This window comes from Lissotriton vulgaris, chromosome 6, assembly GCF_964263255.1.
Source record: "Lissotriton vulgaris chromosome 6, aLisVul1.2, whole genome shotgun sequence".
NCBI lineage: Eukaryota > Metazoa > Chordata > Amphibia > Caudata > Salamandridae > Lissotriton > Lissotriton vulgaris.
Window position 1 is genome coordinate 866,308,945 of NC_141694.1, and position 6,068 is coordinate 866,315,012.

Below are 6,068 nucleotides of genomic sequence, written 5' to 3' on the forward strand. Positions count from 1 at the left end.
GGGTGTTGAGGTTTTAGAAATATGTGGGTTTGGCACGTTTCCTAGATGGCTGCTGAGCCCAGGCCCCTCCCTTGAAAAACCAGGTAATTTTGTGATAGGTAATTTTGATGTCTCCACAATGCGTTTTGGGTCCTTGCCTGCCATGCTTACATGACTCACCCACACGAGTGAGGTACCATTTTTATTTGGAGACTTTGGAGAATGCAGGATGGGTGGAAGTTTTTGGACCCATGCAGATTCCAGAACTTTCCATCACAGAAATGTGGGGAAAATGTGTTTTATTTGACAAAGTTTGAGGTTTGCAAAGGATTCTGGGTAACAGACCTGTTGAGAGCCACACAAGTCACCCCATCCAGGATTTCCCTTGGTGTCTAGTTTAAAAAAATGTATATGTTTTTTAGATTTCCCCAGGTGCCGCAATTGCTAGTGTTCCGAATGGGTCCATTTTCACAGTTAAAATGTGGTATGTCCTTGTCGCATTTTGGGTGGTTTCCTGTTGGGGGTAGTATGCCTGCCCAAACAAGTGAGGTACCATTTTTATAGGAGACTTTGGGGAATGCTGGGTGGGTGTAAGTTTGTGAATCTGCACAGATTCCAAAACGTTCCAGTACAGAAATATGAGGACTTTTTTTTTTTACAAAGTTTGAGGTTTGCAAGGGATTCTGGGTAACACACAAATCACCACGTCCTGGATTCCCCTGGGTGTTTAGTTTTAAAAAATGTATAGATTTGCTAGGTCTCCTTGGGTGCCAGCTGTGCTAGGACCCAAAATCCACAGGTAGGCACATTGTGAAAAAACGTCAGTGCCTAGTGGGCTTTCTGCCACCCTGGGAAGAGGGGAAAGGGGGGTTATTGTCTTGTCCTGATATGCCCCCAAGGGTGGGCAGAAAGACTGTGGTATTTTTTGGGGGTTGGGGGCATTGATATGCCCATTCTAGGCATCCCCTACCCTCATGTATAAAACAGCTAATATAATCTCTGGCGTCTAGTGGGCTCTTTGCCCCACCCCACAGGGCAGATAAGGGGCTACTGTCCACATCTGCCTCCTTGGGGAGAAAAAGACTGTAGCATCTATTTATTTAGGTTCAGGGGCATTGGCATACCCAATATGGGCATCCCCATCCCTGAATTTAAGAAATATATATATCCATGTGCTTAGTGGGCTTTCTGCCCTCCTGGGGGGGGCAGATAGGGGGCAATTGCCCTATCTGCCTCTCGGGGTGGCAGAGAGACTGTAGCATTATTTTGGGGGTGGGGCATTGGAATGCCCATTCAGTAGTGCAGGTGGGTAAATCTTCCTGAGTGTGAGGATAAACAGTAACAATGCCTATAGCATGATCCCCTGGGTAGAGGGGCGTCCCCCACTTGCACTTGTTTGAAGTGATTGAAATTGACACTCAATAATCAATTTCTTTTTTCACTTTAGGTTATTGAATTTTTCCATTAGTCTTCACTATTAATTATCATAATTCCATCATTATGACACATTTCTCACGCTTTGTTCAGTATCATGATTTACAACTGCCCAATGGATTTCGGGCTATGGCCCTTCTTCAGGGGCGGGATTCCTGTATTTAAGAGGAAACGTAAAGTTAAAGGCATGCTGTGATACACATTCCAAACTTCATGAGTTAATGTGTAGCACCATGTATAGAGTTCAAAGTGTATTTGACACTTGATCATGCTCAATGAGTTCATATTGGATTTTCTACGATCTGCCTAAATTGGTGGGGTGAAAATAAGGAAACACACGAAAGGTACCAGAAGTCTGAATTCGTAGGTGTACACAAATGGAACCTATAAAGTGTCCCCTATGGAAGACAAAACCAAGAGGTTAATGTACAAGAAGAACATTACAAAAGTGTTAATGTAGAGATAAACAGGAGAGCAAGATACATAGTACCAGATTGGAAAAAATATATATACCCATCAGCCCACTCAATAGTGGAACTTCGTCATCTGGGTTGTGTAATAGTGGTATCCAGTATGCCTTTCCTCGGGACAGACCGGGGGCTAGCGATTTTTGGACCACATGGTTGACCCTCAACCATAGAAGATGACCTAGTACAGGCTGTAGGGGTAAAGTTGCAGTGCTCGAAATGCGTGAAAAAAGAAGAAAGAAAAGGAAAAGAATTGTAATCCAAGTGTTCTAAAAATATCTATCTTGATGTCATAAGAAAAACTTTATTTGGGTCTGTCCATCAAGATGGTATGCTTAAAAGCAGAGTGATAATAGCATGCAAGTAATTGCTTTTCACCATGAGTGTAAACTGGTCAACATGTTTCAGCCTTTATAGGCTTTCGTCAGGACCTATGATGCACTACTGCAACACTTACTTCTCGTGCTGTGAAAGAAAATCTACAGAACAAATCCAATATCTCAAGGGAAAAATTGGTGTATCTTCTCCTGTATGCATGAAAAAAAGAGATAAGAAAACAAAAATAACAACAACAGAAGTCAAAGTTAAGGTGTCCTTCCAAATTGTCATGTGTATTCATAAAATGTATGTTCACATGATATTCAACTCACCCAAATTGTAGGGAGGAAACTCCTCATCTCACCTGGCAACCGCTCAGGGTAAAGGAGGCCACGCACTTAAAAAACAGACCATTGATTTTTAAATCATTTTAGTGTATGGACATAATTGTCCAGAAGTTATTTCAACAGTGTTGCATGAAAAGGCAGGTTATAGGAGGTCAAGGGCAAAATGACATAGTTGCCATGGTGGTGAAATCTACTCATCTCAAAGTGATAGGTAGCTTACAAAAATTGAAGCCGCCAAATGAATCTAACTGAGCAGTAAATTGATTTAAAAATCAATGCTCTGTTTTTTAGTGCAGGGCCTCCTTTACCCTGAGCGGTTGCCAGGTGAGGTGAGGAGTTTCCTCCCTACAATTTGGGTGAGTTGAATATCATGTGAACATACATTTTATGAATACACATGACAATTTGGAAGGACACCTTAACTTTGACTTCTGTTGTTGTTGTTTTTGTTTTCTTATCTCTTTTTTTCATGCATACAGGAGAAGATACACCAATTTTTCCCTTGAGATATTGGATTTGTTCTGTAGATTTTCTTTCACAGCACGGGAAGTAAGTGTTGCAGTAGTGCATCATAGGTCCTGACGAAAGCCTATAAAGGCTGAAACATGTTGACCAGTTTACACTCATGGTGAATAGCAATTTCTTGCATGCTATTATCACTCTGCTTTAAACCATACCATCTTGATGGACAGACCCAAATAAAGTTTTTCTTATGACATCAAGATAGATATTTTTAGAACACTTGGATTACAATTCTTTTCCTTTTCTTTCTTCTTTTTTCACGCATTTCGAGCACTGCAACTTTACCCCTACAGCCTGTACTAGGTCATCTTCTATGGTTGAGGGTCAACCATGTGGTCCAAAAATCGCTAGCCCCGGGTCTGTCCCGAGGAAAGGCATACTGGATACCACTATCACACAACCCAGATGACGAAATTCCACTATTGAGTGGGCTGATGGGTATATATATTTTTTCCAATCTGGTACTATGTATCTTGCTCTCGTGTTTATCTCTACATTAACACTTTTGTAATGTTCTTCTTGTACATTAACCTCTTGGTTTTGTCTTCCATAGGGGACACTTTATAGGTTCCATTTGTGTACACCTACAAATTCAGACTTCTGGTACCTTTCGTGTGTTTCATTGTCTAGTTGGGGGACAAGGCACCAGTAGGTCTATAAATATTATTTCCCCTGGGGCCCTCCACCACCCTTTGTTTTATCTATCGGAGTGAAAATAAGCACAAAATGAAAGAAGTGAAAACACTTGGTAAACCCATCAAAGTCAGCCCATCCTTGATGAAGGAATTGTACAACCGTGTGAATGGTGCCCGGTTCGATTAAGGACCTCATTCGCTGGTGTGGAAAGTACTCGTCAAGTATGACAAAGGTGAAAAAAGCGGGTGTGAAAAAATTGAAAACCGCCCGGAGAACAAGTCAAAGTGAACTCATGCTGGATAAAATAACTCATATCCTGATTCACGTGCAACATTCGATGTGCAACTAGAGCGCTGGTGCGTAAAAAAGCCCGTAGAGTATAACCGAGGTGAAAAGAGTGAAAGTGATCACTGTCCCTTCTTACCTCTAATAATTCTGTAAATCACATTCAATGTGACCTCAAAGTACTGGTCAACAATATTTCAAATTACAATGGTAACTGTAAGAAAAAGACGTACAAAATTGAAAAAATGGCAAATACAGTACGTAAAATCTAAGCTATGTAACAAGCGTGGTCACTTACCTGAGTGAGTGAAATCGGCGTCCTCAGAGAGGGTGTAACGGATATGCATCAGTGCTAACATCTTTTGATGCCCCATCTATATACCCGGGAGTAAATCTCATGGCGTGACAGTTAAACTACAATGAACACAGATGGTTGTGTAGTTCCAAAAATGTGACACATGAATGATGTATAATAATTGTAAAGTATACTAAACACAAAAAAATAACACCGAAATGTTGAAAACATAAGAATGTTCGGTGCTCAGAGTATAAACTGCCAAATGGTGCAGAAGAACAGTGAAAACCTCTAAACTGTCGGAGCAAAATGATTAAACTACCATAAACACTGAAGAGTGTCTAGTTCAGAGGTTGTAAGACGTGAGTGATGTGCCAGTGATGTGACAGATCTATGCTAAGCATACTATATCGTTAACCAATTAAAACAAAAGGTGTAACATGCTATTAGGATAGCCGAAAATTTAAATTAACAAAACAAGTGTGTAGTTGAATAATTATACACCGGGGATATTTGCAGTGTACATTTGTACATTATTGTCGACAATAATTGTAATGACATGCCTGGTAAAAAAACAAACATAAAGCATTGTTTACCATATGCTTACATCATTAGGTTGATATATTCAATCATGTATATATTATGCTCTCACACAAGAAAGTCCAGCGGTGGTAGGACCCAAAATCCACAGGTAGGTACATTCTGAAAAAAAGTCAGTGCCTAGTGAGCTTACTGCCACCCTGTGGGGGGGGGGGGAGGGGACTGTGGCAATTTTTGGGGGGTGGGGCAATGGGATGAGCATTCTGGGTATCCCCCACCCCTACGTATAAAAAAGCTAGCATAATCACTGGCATCTAGTGTGCTCTCTGCCCCACCTTGGAGGCAGATCAGGGGCTAATGTCCTCATCTGCCTCCTGGGGGGGAAGAAGAATGTAGCATCTATTTTTTGAGGTTTGGGGACATTGGCATGCCCATTCTGGTCAGCCCCTCCCCTGAATTATGAATATATATATATATATATATATATATATATATATATATATATATATATATATATATATATATATATATATATATATATATATATATATATATATATATATATATATATATATATATATATATATATATATATATATATATATATATATATATATATATATATATATATATATATCCCTTGTGCCTAGTGGGCTTTCTGCCCTCCTGGGGGCAGATAAAGGGCTATTGCCCCATCTGCCTCCCAGGGGGGCAGAAAGACTGTAGCATTTTTTTTGGGGGGTGGGGCATTGGCATGCCCATTCTGGGCAGCCCCCTCCCCTGTATGAAAAAATATATATCCCTTGTGCCTGGTTGTTGGGGTTCAGGGGGGGGGGGGGCCTTCTGTCTAGTTCCCCGGTCATTGTTCCCCAGTCATTGGTTTTCAGTTTAAGGTGCCAAGTGCATATGTGAATTTATGGACGCTCGCTTTAAAAGGGCCTGCCTACAGGAAACAGGTGCTTGGTTTCTTTGATGGTCCCTTGCCGAGTGTTTCCTGTTCCTGTTGTTTCACCTTGTTCCCTTTCCATTGAGCTCTACTCCAGCGGTCCTTCCAAGGGCTGGATTTTGATTCCCCTTTTCCCCTTTTCCCCTTTTTACCTGTTTCATATACCTTTGGGCATTACTGAACCCTTTGTGGGACCTGTTTTGGTATTTTGGTGACGTTTTGAGATTCGCGGCTACGTTTCCTATGAGTTCTGCTGTCCCGTTATTTTCCCTTTTTGTACTCAAACCATCTTGTTGTGT

General features: G+C 41.0%; 1 pseudogene; it reads left to right on the forward strand.

Moving 5' to 3' along the window:
* The first annotated feature begins 1,166 nt into the window (after nt 1-1,166).
* LOC147708091 (small nucleolar RNA SNORA17) lies at nt 1,167-1,242 on the forward strand (annotated as a pseudogene).
* Nucleotides 1,243-6,068: the final 4,826 nt, after the last annotated feature.